Consider the following 9764-nt stretch of genomic DNA (forward strand, 5'->3'; position numbering starts at 1 on the left):
CCATGTAGTACAAAGGTGTCCACTAAAGGAACTAAAAATCAGTGATATAAAAACCACAATATGGGACTAGAGGAAGAAGAAACAGAGATGTTTAAGTAAACAAAATTCTTATATATTAGAACCAGAATATCTAAACATCAAAAAATAGTGATATTTTATAATGTGAAGACAATCACAAAATACTGATAAAAGAAATGTTTAGAAGTAATTACCTCTAAGAACTTGTTCTGTAATTAGGAAAGTGAGAGCAATTGTTACTTTTCTCATCCTTTTACTGCTACTTCATTTTTATACTACATGGCATGAATTCATTTTTTTAAATGCAACTAAATATAAACAGAAGTGTTTATGGATGTGATTAAAATTTTTCATTTCCAAAAGATCAAGTCCGCTGGTTTTATTCACCACTCTCTACTCTTCCAACACATATAAGCAAAATTATAGGGAGCATTCAAACAACAAACCAATTATATAAAATTAACATGTAGTCATATTAACAATGCAAATTTGTTCAGCCACTTAATTTTTTTTCTTGCCAACTTCACAGCTGTCAATCAGCAGTAGAAGTTTTCCAAATATTCCAGCATCTGCTTCCATATGACTGATTTCTTTCATTTTTAATGACTCCGAAGGGAGGCATTAGATCTTTCTTAATCAAAATTCATTTCAATATGTTGGCCATCTTATTAAGCACAAAAAAAGCACAAAATCTATTCCCTTTCTTCTTATTCTTAAACCATTTTCTTTCCTTGAATAATATAATACTGTTTACTTTTCCTTCTCCCTTTCTAAGGACTGTCAGTAAAACTCCATGTCCACTATTGCAATGGAAGTTAAATGCCTTGTTGACAGGGTCTGGCTCCATACATTTATGTTAAGAAGGTAAAATTGTTAAATATATAATAACTTTCATATTTTAAATAATATTTTATACATTTATTTTCTCTCTGCTTTGTTTAAACTACATTCTAGATCATTTGAGCTCATACTGAAAATTTTATTTTTATGCCCTTTAGCTAAGTCAAATTTATATTTCTGGAATGTTATTCATTAATTCTATAATACTGTCTATTTTCAAAATGTTATTGGCACGTCCTCCTGTTATGGAAAATTGTCTTGGGGAAGCTAAAGAAAAAAAAACTGAAAACATGTACTTGGAGTGGATTTTTTTTTTTATTACTTATGGTTAATCATTTCAAAGTTTCAACACTTTAATTGAAGAGGAAAGCATAATTTTATCTAGACTAAGGTTTTTAGTTGCCCCACTACTTTTTTTTCTTACTGCCTCTTTGAACACGTCTTTATTCAAAATTAGCCATCCAAAACGATTTGACCTTTATGGAACAAACAAATTCAAATTCATGCAGCAGCTTTCTTGTCTTCTTTTTGGTAGGTTTCTTTTCAGGAGTAGTCTTCTCAGTTGCTGGTGTCTTGGTTGCTGCAGCTTTTTTTTATGACTTCTGCTTCTTAAAACCAAGAGCCTTCTTTCCTTTCTTCCCTGCTACATGGAATCTCCCTCTCACCTGATTTGGCTCCTGTACTGCTGCTGCCTTTTCATTCCAGAGTGTGTGATTCTGGGCCTGACAAAGAATTGTGTTCTGGAACATGGTCTCTGCATGTGGGGTTAGCTTCAACAGGATTATGAGAGGTTCCGGTGATTTTTCTTGAGGACTCTGCAAAAACTCTTCTTGTGTGGAGCTCAGAGGACCCTTTGGGTCTCTGGGCTTTTGAAGATTCTGCTAAGGTCTGTATTGAGCATCTTGCATATGGGAAGGTTGTAGTTACTCTTAATGGAGGCAGCTTTACACCAAGTGCCATGCAGATAATCTAACTTGTGGTAAGCATTTTCAGTCCACATACAGAAATGTCCCACATGCCCACCAGGAGCAAGTTTCAGAATGTTCAGTTTGCTGACATTAAGCAAAGTAATTCCAGGGATGTTTCTGAAGGCCTTGATGATCCTCTTGTCCACATTATAGGTGGTGCAGGGTCTCCTGTGCTGGATACAACAATGATTTCTCATTTTGCCCTTGCCATTTCCCATCTGCTAAGAGATATAATCTTTTTTGATATTATTCCAAACCTTAAGTTTCTTAAGAAGCAAAATGGCCTCCTTGGTCTTTTTATTTATTTTTTATTTTATTTTACTTTATTTTTTTATTTTTTAGCTTTAATTTTGGTATCATTAATCTATAATTACATGAAGGGCATTATGTTTACTAGGCTCCCCCCTTCACCAAGTCCCCGCCACATCCCCGTTCACAGTCACTGTCCATCAACATAGTAAGAAGCTGTAAAATCACTACTTGTCTTCTCTGTGCTGCACAGCCCTCCCCGTGCCCCCACACACACTATACATGCTAATCGTAATGCCCCCTTTCTTTTTTTCCTGCCCTTATCCCTCCCTTCCCACCCGTCCTCCCCAGTCCCTTTCCCTTTGGTAACTATTAGTCCATTCTTGGGTTCTGTGCTTCTGCTGCTGTTTTGTTCCTTCAGTTTTCTTTTGTTCTTATAATCCACATATGAGTGATATCATTTGTTACTTGTCTTTCTCTGCCTGGCTTATTTCACTGAGCATAATACCCTCTAGCTCCATCCATGTTGTTGCAAATGGTAGGATTTGTTTTTTTCTTATGGCTGCGTAATATTCCATTGTGTATATGTACGACATCTTCTTTATCCATTCATCTACTGATGGACATTTAGGTTGCTTCCATATCTTGGCTATTGTAAATAGTGCAGCGATAAACATAGGGGTGCATCTGTCTTTTTCAAACTGGAGTGCTCCATTCTTAGGGTAAATTCCTAGAAGTGGAATTCCTGGGTCAAATGGTATTTCTATTTTGAGTATTTTGAGGAACTTCCATACTGCTTTCCACAATGGTTGACCTAGTTTACATTCCCACCAGCAGTGTAGGAGAGTTCCCCTTTCTCCACAACCTCGCCAACATTTGTTGTTGTTTGTCTTTTGGACGGTAGCCATCCTTACTGGTGCGAGATCTCATTGTGGTTTTAATTTGCATTTCTCTGATGACAAGTGATGTGGAGCATCTTTTCATGTGTCTGTTGGCCATCTGAATTTCTTCTTTAGAGAACTGTCTATTCAGCTCCTCTGCCCATTTTTTAATTGGATTATTTGCTTTTTGTTTGTTGAGGTGTGTGAGCTCTTTATATATTTTGGATGTCAACCCTTTATCGGATCTGTCATTTATGAATATATTCTCCCATACTGTAGGATACCTTTTTGTTCTATTGGTGGTGTGTTTTGCTGTACAGAAGCTTTTCAGCTTGATATAGTCCCATTTGTTCATTTTTGCTTTTGTTTCCCTTGCCTGGGGAGATATGTTCAAGAAGAGGTCACTCATATTTATGTCTAAGAGATTTTTGCCTATGTTTTTTTCTACGAGTTTTATGGTTTCATGACTTACATTCAAGTCTTTGATCCATTTCGAATTTACTTTTGTTTATGGGGTTAGACAGTGATCCAGTTTCATTCTCTTACATGTAGCTGTCCAGTTTTGCCAGCACCATCTGTTGAAGAGACTGTCATTTCCCCATTGTATGTCCATGACCCCTTTATCGAATATTAGTTGACCATATATGTTTGGGTTAACGTTTGGAGTCTCTATTCTGTTCCATTGGTCTATGGCTCTGTTCTTGTGCCAGTACCAAATTGTCTTGATTACTGTGGCTTTGTAGTAGATCTTGAAGTTGGGGAGTGAGATCCTCCCCGCTTTATTCTTCCTTCTCAGGATTGCTTTAGCTATTTGGGATCTTTGGTGTTTCCATATGTATTTTTGAACTATTTATTCTAATTCATTGAAGAATGCTCTTGGTAGTTTGATAGGGATTTATCGAATCTGTGTATTGCTTTGGCAGGATGGCCATTTTCATGATATTAATTCTTCCTAGCCAGGAGCATGGGATGAGTTTCCATTTGTGAGTTACCTCTTTAATTTATCTTAAGAGTGTCTTGTAGTTCTCAGGGTATAGGTCTTTCACTTCCTTGGTTAGGTTTATTCCTAGGTATTTTATTCTTTTTGATGCTATTGTGAATGGAATTGTCTTCCTGATTTCTCTTTCTATTAGTTTATTGTTAGTATATAGGAAAGCCACATATTTCTGTGTGTTAATTTTGTTTCCTGCAACTTTGCTGAATTCCGATATTAGCTCTAGTAGTTTTGGAGTGGAGTCTTTAGGGTTTTTTATGTACAATATCATGTCATCTGCAAATAGTGACAGTTTAACTTCTCCTTTACCAATCTGGATTCCTTGTATTTCTTTGTTTTGTCTAATTGGTCCTTGGTCTTTTTGTAGCCTTACATTTTATCTTCAACCATCAAAGGAAGTTCAGTAACTTTCTCAATACAGTGACCTTTAGCATGACCAGTGCTGGTGAGCCAAGGCAGCCAGGGCAAAGCAGGTGGCATACTGCTTCTCTGTTGTGTTCACTCTGTGATGCCAGGTCTTGGCTGGTACAAGCATGCATTGCCCATGACACACATTACCAAAAGTGCCCTGGCCAGGATGGTGTCGCTACCACTTCAAACTCTGGGAATTCAAGCCACAGCTCTACCAGTACCCTGACACTGGCTTGGTGACCTGCTAACTCACTGACAGCGTAGGACTGTCTGTTGATTTTGTGCAGGTTGGTGTGAATAAAGTTCATAATATCTGGTGGGATGGGAGCCTTGAACTCATCAGGCAAATTGGCATTTTTGTCAGATGCCTCCCCCTTTTTAGAGTACACCGATAGCAGTGGACAAGCAGAAGCCATGGAGGGGAAAGGAGAAGGTTCCTCTGAACCCATCAACTCCTCCAGAAAAAACCCTAGTATTTTATAAAATGAATAATACATAGAGTATTAGGAGCTCTCAGTTGCTTTCTGTGTCAATTAAAAGAAAGAATTTTATTATCCTAATTTTCAGATTAATTTTTAAATGTACTGAAATGTACCATAATTTTGTTCCTTCAGTAAATGAATTGTTAATGGGAAATAAACTGAAATCTTGAGTAGATTCAGAACCTGTCAGTTGTCTTCCTGCCTTCAGTTTTGAAAATTAATTATTTTTGTTTCCCACTAGTTCTTTCTGAAACTGCTCCACTTCTTCCAATAATTATTATATTGAGAGCATGTTTCATTTTAAAATACCTTAGGGGAGGGAATAAAGTCTCCTCTGTAGGAATTTTTTTTTAATCTAGCAACATATAAAATGGAAGTGAAGAAATTGATTTGGTGTAAGTATGTAGAGACAAAGCATGAGAAAGAAACTCAGACTTTCAGTTACTTTATGATAACATATCTCATTTAAATGATGTTCAATTACTGTCCTCTCTTCCTAGGATTAAGGAATAGACTTCCAAAGAGCTTGCCTGCTGCCAGTCTCATTCCAAACATGGCTTACCCATCTTGCACGCTGTCACCAAAGGTAATTACCTACCACACAAAAGTTATATCACACTCCTATGTAAAAATGTGTTGGCTCCCAGTGATGATGGGACAGATTCCAATTTCCCTAACAAAACAAACAAGGCCCTGTACCATCTGGTGCCAACTGTCTCCCACCTCAGTGTCCTCTTCTGCTTCACAGCCAGATGTCTAAGAAGTGTTTGCTTTTTCTTCTTTTCTCACCAAACACACACTGCTGAGCACACTACAATCTGGTTTCCACCTTTGTTACTGTACTAAAATGTCATCAATGATCACCTTGTCATTTAACTGAATTCTTTCCTTCTACTGCTCACATTACTGGAGCAACCTGTGCCCCATTTTCTCCTGGTTCTTTAAATGCTCCCTCCTGTGTCCTTACAGTTGCAAGCAGCCATTATGGTCGGGAGCTCCTCAAAGCTTGCGCCTCAGCCTTCTCTTCATCTTATTATCTGATCTCTTCCTACATGAAGCTTCCACATCTATAGAGCAGTGAGTATGCAGATGACTAATGGCTCAACACCTCCACATCAGGCTGTTGCACTGAGCCCTGGGCACCATGAGTCAGACTGCCCACTTGACACATAGCCTTGGATGTCTCCAAATAACTTCAAAGTCAACTTGTCCACAATCAAACTCATAAATTCATTCCAAAACCTAGTCTACTCAGTTACTGAAGCAAAATGCTTCAGAGCCAAGCTTGATACATTTCCTTCATCATCTCCTACTCCTTTAATCAATAAATTAAGGATTTTATTTTCATTCTTAATTATCTTAATTATCTATCCAGCATTTTCCAAACTGCAGGTCCCAAATTTCATATCAGTTAAATGCGGCAGGATCATCACTTTTTATTTTAATGAAAAAGAATATAGAAAACTGAAGCTGAAAAAAATCCAAGGAAATTTCAAGTCACAAATATTTATCTTCATTATAGATTTACATGGGCTAGTGTTTGTGTATGTGCCCATGTGTGCACGCATTGTGTTGAAGTGTAAAGATTATTTCTTATTCTAGAACATGCTCAAAATTTTGTTTTCTCATCTGTTTTCCACATTTCTATCCACCACAACCATCCTGATCCAAGTTGCCACTAGATCTCTCATGGACCAATTAAACAACCTCCTAAGTGATCCACACTATAATCTTAGCACACTGCCTGAGACATAAGGTCCCCGCAATTAATATGAATGAATTACTCTAGCTTTTCAGTTTCATGTCCTGTTTGTCTCCCTCACAAGCTGTACTTAATCACTCCAACATCTCTCCATTCTGTAAATGTTTGTTTCAAAATACACTCATCCATGCTCTTTTACCCATTTCAAATGACAGGATCTCCACTTACTTGACTGAAAACCTGTAAGGGCAACTTCTGAGCTTGTCCTACTCACCATTGTATACATAGTGCTGCAAAAATCATGGCAGATAATCAATGCCATATACATAGCTTTTGAATGAGTGGATGAATGAATCAATGTATGAACAAATGGTGTTAGAAAATTAAAAGAGTGGCAGAGAGTCAAAACTTTTACTTGACAAAACAATTCAACAACTGGTAGTTTGAAAATCAGTCTATTTTGCTTGAATTAAGCCAGTTTGCTTCAAAATCGTTTGTTATGTCTTGCTGTAATTACACTTAAAGTTTAAAACTCATGCTTGCTTTGAAAAACAAACTGATTTGCTAAATAACCCAGTGAAAAATCTTAGGAATGTACTAAATACTTGCTTATATGATTTTATGAACTGTTTTATGCCAAATTATTAGTATCTTTTGTTTTCTAAATACAATGAGATGTGTGTCTTTTTTAAAGGCTTTTTGTTTCTCCAATAAAATATTTTATATTTTCATTTTACTCATATTTTGCAGCAACTTTTGTTCCCTCTTTAAAAACCATTGCACTACCTTCACCTTTATAACTTTTAACATGAAGGTTGGGAAACATAATTTGAACATTGGAAGCACATAGTATTCTATATATTATAATTTACTACATAAAAGAAAGAATAACCTATCCCAAACAATTTCTATTTTTAATCTAGTTCAATCAACTTTGCCAGTTTGCAGTAAGGATTCAAAGACACTTAATGCTTAATTTGACATCATTTAAACTTCATGGAATTTGACTGAATTAAATTCACATCTTCCCATAGTAAAATATTCTTTTCTCTTTCAAAAATTGCTTGATATTTTAAATAAGTTTTGCAGATCAGGTGTATCAAGGTACAGTTAAATAATTTTTTTAATCAAACTATAAAAGTTTGAGAAATATTTCTGAACATTAATTAGTACTTACAAAACTATATTTCTGTTAGTTGTAAATGAATTAAAAAATATATATTCATATATATAAACATATATGTATATAATTCTCCATGAAATTTACATGATTTAAGAATCATTATTACATTATATGTCATGAACTTACCGTGCTCCTATCATCTTACGAAGTCTACAAGAGACGGAAGGATAGAAGAATTTACTTGTACCATATTGATAACTTTCAATGTGTCTGTTTTTCTTTATAACTGTACTTGCATTCATAAAACTGTAGTGATTCTAGGTTAAGTGAATAATAATAATTTGGGAACACTAGGCTCTCTTAAGACACGCAAACTATATTTAGCATGACTCAATTCAGCAATTTAGTCAAAAGTAAATATTTCCAGCCTTCATGCTTAATTCCTTATGTCTATATTCTGCCATTCCCCAATTCAGTCTCCCAAGAACCCTCAGTTTTATTATTTGTTTTACTTTTTAATAAAATTCTGACTACCACATTCCCTTTTAAATTACCCAGTAGCACTCTAAAGTCTCCATGATTACAGCCAAGTTCCTATGTGGTTTGTAAAGTTTGTGACAATGCAGTTCCAATTTTTTATTCCAAATTTTTCCTCCCACTAATCATTGTCATACAGTCTATGTTCCTTTCAATCCAACCTCTGTTTACCTTCCAAAACAGTTCCCTTTTCTTTTCCACCTCTTTTCCACAGGATACATCCTGCTTAATCCTCAAGGGTGGGTAACAGAGCTTATTTGTGGTTCTTCTCCAGAAGCCAGGCTTAGTAGTCACAGTCCTTCTGACCTCCCACAGCACTTCTCAGATCTTTTATAGCATTGACCTTGCATCTTTGGGTATTCATTAGATTGTATCACACTACAGTGTTATATTAAAGTGTCTTTCTCTCTGTTGCAAATTTCTTGAGGACAGAGAATTTGCTTTACCTATTTTATATCTAAAATGTTATATTTATTCTTATATAATAAGGAACAGATCTTTAGCGAATTGAATGATGTGAGAAAACAAGAAAAAACTGGATTTGAGAATTGCCCTGAAATATATCTTATCTTCTTTCTTGTCATTTTTTATAACTACTTCGTACATTTTATTGCTAACCTGGGCCCTGAATATACATGAGGGCATAAAATGTGTCTCACATCTTGAGGAGGGTTGTAGCAAATTAATCTTGTATTTGTTTGTTTATTCTGTTCTATTTAGTCATCACAGTTTAGTCTCCAACATGAAGAAGAATAGAAATTTCACCTACATGACAAAAAATTAAGAAGATAAATCAGATTGGCTAACAACTGGTATCTGTTAAAAACATGATAAATTTCTCCTGTTTGTCATAGTAACAAAATGAAAAAAGTTGTAGTCATATGGTTTACTTATAAATTAGACACATTATTACCACTTCATTTTCCTATTTCATCTCTTTGAGGGAAATGTGTTACTTTAAAATGATTTATCAGTATAATTTTATATTGAAAGGACAATTACTTTTAATGCAAATAGGGGTTTTCCACTGTAATGGAAACTGTAAAAATATGATTTTTCATTCACAACAGGGTGTGTAGCAGAGACCTTTAATATAGCCAATGTCACTAAGAAGTTGAAAACTCGATATCACAAAATCAGTGGAAAACAAACAAACAAAAATGTCCATCTTCTTTTCTTTGTCCAACATGTTTGGGTACTGGTACTGAAGAAGCTCTATAACAAGTTGCAAATTATGTGTGAAATGAATCAGCTCTGCTCAGCATATAAGCAGAGACTATGAAGTTGCTTATGAAATACAGTCCTGCTGTGTTAATTGCTATAGAATTCAGATCACATAAGGCAGAAAGATGACCAAATTTAGATGCTTTATACACTGATGTCACACTTAACTTCCTCCAACTGTCCCTATGAGATAAGAATTATTGTTATTCCCAATTCTAAAGATGAGAAATTGAGGCTGGGAAAGGCTAAATAACGTGGCTAAGTTAGTAAGTGTCAAAGTCAGGGTTCATCCCAGGAATTCTGTCTCTGGAGCCTGTGCTCTTTGACATTATCAT

At 35.5% G+C, this 9764-nt stretch overlaps 1 pseudogene; it reads right to left on the reverse strand.

Annotated features, from left to right (window-relative positions):
- Nucleotides 1–1301: 1301 nt before the first annotated feature.
- Nucleotides 1302–4777, reverse strand: LOC118926499 (60S ribosomal protein L4-like; annotated as a pseudogene).
- Between the last annotated feature and the right edge of the window lie 4987 nt (nucleotides 4778–9764).

This window comes from Manis pentadactyla, chromosome 3 (assembly GCF_030020395.1).
Source record: "Manis pentadactyla isolate mManPen7 chromosome 3, mManPen7.hap1, whole genome shotgun sequence".
In the NCBI taxonomy this organism is placed as follows: Eukaryota; Metazoa; Chordata; class Mammalia; order Pholidota; family Manidae; genus Manis; species Manis pentadactyla.